Genomic DNA, 8,430 nt, shown 5'->3' on the forward strand with positions numbered 1-8,430 from the left:
ACCTCTAGATGTCATAAAAGACAGTCCATGCCTTGGGCACAGCCCTCCTGGGTAGGGTGTCCTGAAAGGAGGTCATTGACATATTGGAACAGCACACATTCTGATGATCCTTCAGTCAGGAATTTCTGGAGGTCACGATTCAGCACTTTTTTTTTTTCTTTTTTTAATTCGTGGGTGTTTTGAACCCCTGTGGCAATTTGGTCCATGTGTACTGTTTCTATGTCTGGTCTCTTTCACTGGAAAGCAAATAGCTTCTGGCTTCCTAGAGCCAGCCTTACACTGAAAATGGCCTCTTTTAAGTTCAGACAAGTGGGACACTTGGCTTCTGCTGGCAGCAGATTCAGCAAAGTAGAATGCAGTGTTTACAGTTATATCATTTACTAAGAAATTATAGATAACATTTAATACTGCACAAGTTTTCCAGTATAGCCAACAGGTAACTTGCTGAGTCTTAAGGTTTCAAAGTAAATATAACTTTTTTAAATTTATTTATTTTTATTGTTAAATCATAGCTGTGTACATTAGTGCAATCAAGGGGTACAATGTGCGGGTTTCATATACAATCTGAAATATTCTCATCAAACTGTTCAATGTAGCTACCTTCATGGCATTTTCTTAGTTACTGTATGTAGGCATTTCTATTCTGCATTTATAAGTTTTGCCTGTACCCATTCTAAGATGCACCGTAGGTGTGGCCCCACCCATTACCCTTCCTTCGCCAAAACCTCCCCCCTCCCTTCCCCTTCCTTGGCCCTTTCCCCATAGTCTTGTGCTATAGTTGGGTTATAGCCTTCATGTGAAAGCTATAATTTAGCTTCATAGTAGAGCTGAGTACATTGGATACTGTTCTTCCATTCCTGAGATACTTTGCTAAGAAGAATATGTTCCAGCTCCATCCATGTAAACATGAAAGAGGTAAAGTCTCCATCTTTCTTTAAGGCTGCATAATATTCCATAGTATACATGTACCACAATTTGCTAGTCCATTCGTGGGTCAATGGACACTTGGGCTCCTTCCATGACTTAGCAATTATGAATTGGGCTGCAATAAACATTCTGGTACAGATGTCTTTGTTATATTGTGACTTTTGGTCTTCTGGGTATAAACCTAGTAAAGGAATTATAAGATCGAATGGCAGGTCTATTTTTAGGTCCCTAAGTATTCTCCAAACATCCTTCCATTCTGACGAACAGTGTAGAAGTGTGCCCTTTTCTCCACATCCACGCCAACATCTCTGGTTTTGGGATTTTGTTATGTGGGCTACTCTTACTGGGGTTAGGTGATATCTCAAAGTAGTTTTGATTTGCATTTCTCTGATGATTAAGGATGATGAGCATTTTTTATGTGTTTGTAGATTGTGCGTCTGTCTCCTTTGGAGAAGTTTCTCTTCAAGTCCCTTGCCCACCCTGAGATGGGGTCACGTGTTCTTTTCTTGCTAATACGTTTGAGTTCTCTGTGGATTCTGGTTATTAGACCTTTATCAGAGGTATAACCTGCAAATATTTTCTCCCATTCTGAGGGCTGTCTGCTTGTTTTACTTACAATGTTCTTGGCTGTGCAGAAACTTTTTAGTTTGATTAGGTCCCAGTAGTGTATTTTTGATACTGCTTCAATTGCCTGGAGAGTACTCCTCATAAAATATTCACCCAGGCTGATTCCTGCAGAGTTTTCCCTGCACTTTCTTCAAGTATTTTTATAGTTTCATGTCTTAAGTTTAAATCTTTTATCCAGTGAGAATCTATCTTAGTTAATGGTGAAAGGTGTGGGTCCAGTTTCAATCTTCTACAGGTTGCCAGCCAGTTCACCCAGCACCATTTGTTAAATAGGGAATCATTTCCCCACTGAATGTTTTTAATTGGCTTGTCAAAGATCAAATAATGGTAAGTAGCTGGATTCATCTCCTGGTTGTCTATTCTGTTCCAGACATCTACTTCTCTGCTTTTGTGCCAGAACCATGCTGTTTTGATCACTATCGATTTATAGTATAGTCTCAGGTCTGGTAGCGTGATTCCTCCTGCTCTGTTTTTATTGCTGAGTAGTGTTTTGGCTATTAAAGGTTTTTTTCTGATTCCATATAAAATGAAGTATTATTTTTTCAAGATCTTTAAAATATGACAATGGAGCTTTAATAGGAATTGCATTAAAATTTTATATTGCTTTGGGCAGTATGGACATTTTAACAATGTTGATTCTTCCCAGACATGAGCATGGTATGTTTTTCCATCTGTTAACATCTTCAGCTATTTCTTCTCTTAAAGTTTCATAGTTCTCTTTGTAGAGATCTTTCACATCCTTTGTTAGGTATACTCCCAAATATTCATCTTCTTTGGCACTACTGTGAAAGGAATAGAGTCCTTGACTGTTTTTTCAGCTTTGTTATTATTGGTATATATAAAGGCTACAGATTTATGAGTGTTGATTTTGTAGCCTGAGACATTGCTGTATTCCTTGATCACTTCTAAAAGTTTTGTAGTAGAATCCCTAGTGTTTTCCATATATATGATCATATCATCTGCGAAGAGTGAAAATTTGATCTCTTCTGACCCTATGTGGATACCCTTGATCGCCTTTTCTTCCCTAATTGCAATGGCTAAAACTTCCATTACAATGTTAAAGAGCAATGGAGACAATTGGCAACCTTGCCTGGTTCCTGATCTAAGTCGAAATGATTTCAATTTAACTCCATTCAATACGATAATGGCTGTGGGTTTGCTGTAGATGGCTTCTATTAGTATAAGAAATGTCCCTTCTGGGCGGCACCTGTGGCTCAGTGAGTAGGGCACTGGCCCCATAGGCCAAGAGTGGCCAGTTCAAACCCAGCCCCAGCCAAACTGCAACAAAAAAATATCCGGGCATTGTGGCGGGCACCTGTAGTCCCAGCTGCTTTGGAGGCTGAGGCGAGAGAATCACGTAGGCCCAGGAGTTGGAGGTTGCTGTGAGCCATGTGACATCATAGCACTCTACCTGAGGGCAGTACAGTGAGACTCTGTCTCTACAAAAAAAAAAAAAAAGAAATGTCCCTTCTATACCAATTTTCTTTAGTGTTCTGATCATGAAGGGATACTGGATATTATCAGAAGCTTTTTCTGCATCAATTGAAAGAATCATATGGTCCTTATTTTTTAGTTTGTTTATGTGTTGAATTACATTTATAGATTTATGTATATTGAACCAGCCTTGAGAGCCTGGGATAAATCTGACTTGGTCATGGTGTATAATTTTTTTGATGTGTTGTTGGATTCCGTTTGTTAGGATCTTATTGAGTATTTTAGCATCAATATTCATTAGTGATATTGGTCTATATTTTCTTTTCTTGTTGGGTCTTTCCCTGGTTTGGGGATCAAGGTGATGTTTGCTTTGTAGAATGTGTTGGGTAATATTCCTTCTTTTTCTATATTATGGAAGCGGTTTAGTAGTATAGGTAGTAGTTCTTCTTTAAAGGTTTGGTAGAATTCTGATGTAAAGCCATCTGGTCCTGGGCTTTTCTTTTTAGGGAGATTTTGTATAGTTGATGCTATTTCAGAACTTGATATAGGCCTGGTCAACATTTCCATTTTGTTCTGGCTAAGTCTTGGTAGATGGCATACTGCCAAGTATTGGTCTATTTCTTTCAGATTTTCATATTTTTGAGAGTAGAGTTTCTTGTAGTATTCGTTAAGGATTTTTTGAATTTCTGAGGGGTCTGTTGTTATTTCATCATTACCATTTCTGATTGATGAAATTAGAGATTTTACTCTTTTTTTCATGGTTAGGTTGGCCAAAGGTTTATCTATTTTATTGATCTTTTCAAAAAACCAACTTTTGGATTTATTGATCTGTTGTATAATTCTTTTGTTTCCAATTTCATTTAGTTCTGCTCTGATTTTGGTTATTTCTTTTCTTCTACTGGGTTTGGGGTTGGAGAGTTCTTCCTTCTCCAGTTGCTTGAGATGTCCCATTAAGTGATTAACTTCCTCTCTTTCCGTTTTCTTGAGGAAGGCTTGCAGTGCTATAAATTTCCCTCTTAGGACTGCCTTTGCAGTATCCCAGAGGTTCCGGTAATTCATGTCTTGATTGTTGTTTTGTTCCAAAAATTTGGTGATTTTCTTCTTAATCTTGTCTATAACCTATCTATCCTTCAACATAAGGTTGTTTAGCTTCCATGTTTATGTATAGTTATGCAGGTTCCTGTTGTTATTAAGTTCAACTTTTATTCCATGATGGTCTGAGAAGATGCAAGGAATAATTTCTATTTTTTTAAAGTTGCTGAGGTTAGATTTGTGGCCCAGGAGGTGGTCGATTTTGGAGTATGTTCCATGGGCTGATGAGAAGAATGTGTATTCAGTTTTGTTGGGATGAAATGTTCTGCAGATGTCTGTTAAGTCCAGATGTTGAATGGTTGAGTTTAAATCTAAGATTTCTTTGCTTAGCTTCTTTTTGGAGGATCTATCCAGCACTGCTAAAGGGGTGTTAAAATCTCCAACTACTGTTGAAGCGGAGGAAATTGAGTTACTCATGTCTGTTAGAGTTTCTCTTATAAATTCAGGTGCGTTGTGGTTGGGCATATAAATATTAATAATAGAGATCTCATCATATTGAGTATTACCTTTAACAAATATGAATGTCATCAGTCGCGCTGTGCAGGCGGAGCAAGATGGCAGCCGAGTAACAGCTTCCTTGCATCTGGGCACCGTGAGTCTGGGGAGATAGGACTCCAGGCATCTCTGCCTGGTGGGATCTGCCTATCATCACCCCTGAGAGGATACAGGGAGTCAGCGAGAGACTTCTGGACCCCAAGAGGAGGACTAAAACAGCGGAAAACCGGTAAGTGGTCGCGTGTGTTCAATCCGTCTAAACCCGCCCGCAAATGTAAGTTAAGTAGCAGCGAGACTGCAAACCAGAAAGGCCTTACCTGTGAACTGTTTTGGTGTCTTTGGACTTGGCACTCAGCTGAACTGCCTTGGGGAGAGCCTGAGCGGGAGTGCGGAGAACTTTGGCCTTTGTCTAGGGCCCCAGTGAGGCGCTGAGCCAGATGGAGCTAATAGTGTTTGGCTCTGGGTCACAGGCAGCCATTGTGAGCAATCTGCCCCGGCAAGCTACGCCTTCAGGGTCGCAGAGCTGGAATTGGGTGGGAGCTGGTAACCCAGTGACCAAGTAGCCTCAGGGTGGGGTATGAGCCGCCTTGCAGCCCTAACCCTCAGGGGCAGAGGGAGACCAGTTTTGGCACACAGGGTAAGTGGATAGCCACTTCAGCAGTGATTCCAGCGACAAGCACTTCCCAGGGAAAGCTTCTGCTCAGCAAGTGAACAAGCTCAAAGTGCTTTTTAAGTGGGCTGAAGAGAGATTTAGGGTGTCTACCTCCTGGGGTTTGAGAAATCAGCAGCCTCCAGTCGTATCAGAACTGTGATTAACATCTCATACCCCAGAAGACCACGTGTTGCCCAGACAATATTCAATAACATATACATACTGTTTTGTTTTTGGTTGGGTTTTTTTTTTTTTGGGGGGGGGGGGTTGGTTGTTTTTTTTTTGTTTATTTTGATCTTGTTGACTGTTGTTATGTTTTTTAAGTTCCACCTTTTCCATACAGATCCTTTTCCTTTCTCAATTTTTCTAGTTTAATTATAATTTCCCATTGCTGCCTATTTCAATAATTAGAACTTCATTTTTGCTAGTATTTCTACCGCTATTATTTGGTTTTTCCAGCCAATTTTATCCCATAAAGTTTTCTGTTTGCTTGTTTGGGTTTGATTTATAGCATTTTTGTCTTTACTCTCTACTTGGTGGAAGTGGGGTACTGTGTCTGATCAGGTTAGCAAAGAGCTGCTGACCTCAAGGGAACCACCCAACTGGGCACCCCCAGAAGGTGGTTTGTTTTTTAAGGTTGTATCAAAGAACCCCACTGTACACCTATATTGCTCTGTCTCCCTCTTTCAGTGCCTCTCTTCTTTTTGTCAATATTCCTTTTACCCACCCCCTCTCCTTTCTCTATTTTTCTTTTTTTTCTCTTATCACACGGTCCTCCTTTCTTTCATCCCCTTTTTTGCTCTTCAACCTTCTCACACATCTGGTCCTGTAACCCTTAGTCCACAGGCATGAGAACTTAAAGAGCAAGAGGAGGTGAAAGGAAAATTAGGACAAGGAAACAGATAAAAGAAAATACTCATGAGGAAGAATCAGCAGAAAACTCCAGGCAACATGAAGAACCAGTCCAGGACAACCCCGCCAAGGGACCATGAGGTAGCTACTGCAGAGGATTCCACCTATACAGAAAGGTTAGGAATGACAGAAAGGCAATTTAGAATACAAATGTTGAAAACAATGAAATAAATGATGGAAACAATGAAGGAAACTGCTAATAAAGTGGAAAATAACCAAAAGGAAATTCAAAAACAGAATCAAATAAGAGATGAATGATATGAAGAATATAAAAAGGACATAGAAGAGCTGAAGGAAATGAAATAGTCAATCAGGGAAATTAAAGATGCAATGGAAAGTATCAGCAACAGGTTAGACCATGCAGAAGAAAGAATTTCAGAGGTAGAAGACAAAGTTTTTGAGATAACTCAGATAGTAAAAGAGGCAGAAAAGAAGAGAGAGAAAGCAGAACGTTCACTGTCAGAATTATGGGACTTTATGAAGCATTCCAACATACGAGTTATAGGAATTCCAGAAGGGGAAGAAGAATGCCCCAGAGGAATGGAAGCCATACTAGAGAATATTATAAAAGAAAATTTCCCAAATATCACCAAAGAGTCTGACACACTGCTTTCAGAGGGATATCGGACCCCAGGTCCTCTCAACTCTAATCGAGCTTCTCCAAGACACATTGTGATGAACCTATCCAAAGTCAAGACAAAAGAAAAGATTCTGCAAGCTGCCAGGAGTAAGCACCAGTTGACCTACAGGGGCAAATCCATCAGAGTGACCGCAGACTTCTGTAATGAATCTTTCCAAGCAAGAAGACAATGGTCATCTACCTTTAATCTACTTAAACAGAACAATTTCCAGCCCAGAATTCTGTACCTGCTAAGCTAAGCTTAAAAATTGACGGAGAAATCAAATCATTTACAGATATACAAACATTGAGGAAATTTGCCACAACAAGACCAGCTCTACAGGAAATACTTCAACCTGTTCTGCACACTGACTACCACAATGGATCAGCACCAAAGTAAGAACTCAGAAATTAAAGGACAGAACCTAACCTCCACACTGATGCAAAAGATAAAACTAAGCAATGGACTATCACAAAATAAGACGAATAGAATACTACCACACTTATCAACTATCTCAATAAATGTTAATGGCTTGAATTCCCCACTGAAGAGACATAGATTGGTTGACTGGATTAAAAAACAGAAGACCATCCATCTGCTGTCTGTAAGAAACACACCTGGCTTCCAAAGACAAATTAAAGCTCTGAGTCAAGGGTTGGAAGACAATTTTTCAGGCAAATGGAATTCAGAAGAAAAGAGGAGTTGCGATCTTATTTTCAGATACATGTGGATTTAAAGCAACTAAAGTCAAAAAAGACAAAGATGGTCACTTTATATTGGTCAAGGGAAAAATACAACAAGAAGACATTTCAATTCTAAATATCTATGCACCCAATTTAAATGCTCCCAGATTCTTGAAACAGACCTTACTCAGTCTGAGCAATATGATATCTGATAATACCATAACAAGAGGGGACCTTAACACTCCTCTTACAGAGCTGGACAGATCCTCTAAACAGAAATTAAACAAGGATATAAGAGATTTAAATGAGACCCTAGAACAACTGTGCTTGATAGACGCATATAGAACACACCATCCCACAGATAAAGAACATACATTCTTCTCATCACCCCATGGAACATTCTCTAAAATTGATCATATCCTGGGACACAAAACAAATATCAACAGAATCAAAAGAATTGAAATCTTACCTTGTATCTTCTCAGACCATAAGGCACTAAAGGTGGAACTCAACTCTAACAAAAATGCTTGACCCCACCCAAAGGCATGGAAATTAAACAATCTTCTGTTGAATAACAGATGGGTGCAGGAAGAAATAAAACAGGAAATCATTAACTTCCTTGAGCATAACAACAATGAAGACACAAGCTACCAAAACCTGTGGGATACTGCAAAAGCAGTTTTGAGAGGAAAATTCATCGCTTTAGATGCCTACATTCGAAAAACAGAAAGAGAGCACATCAACAATCTCACAAGAGATCTTACGGAATTGGAAAAAGAAGAACAATCTAAGCCTAAACTCAGTAGAAGAAAAGAAATATCCAAAATCAAATCAGAGATCAATGAAATTGAAAACAAAAGAATCATTCAGAAAATTAATGAAACAAGGAGTTGGTTTTTTGAAAAAATTAATAAAATAGATAAACCATTGGCCAGACTAACGAGGAATAGAAAAGTAAAATCTCTAGTAACCTCAATCAGAAACGATA

Source organism: Nycticebus coucang, chromosome 2, assembly GCF_027406575.1.
Source record: "Nycticebus coucang isolate mNycCou1 chromosome 2, mNycCou1.pri, whole genome shotgun sequence".
In the NCBI taxonomy this organism is placed as follows: domain Eukaryota; kingdom Metazoa; phylum Chordata; class Mammalia; order Primates; family Lorisidae; genus Nycticebus; species Nycticebus coucang.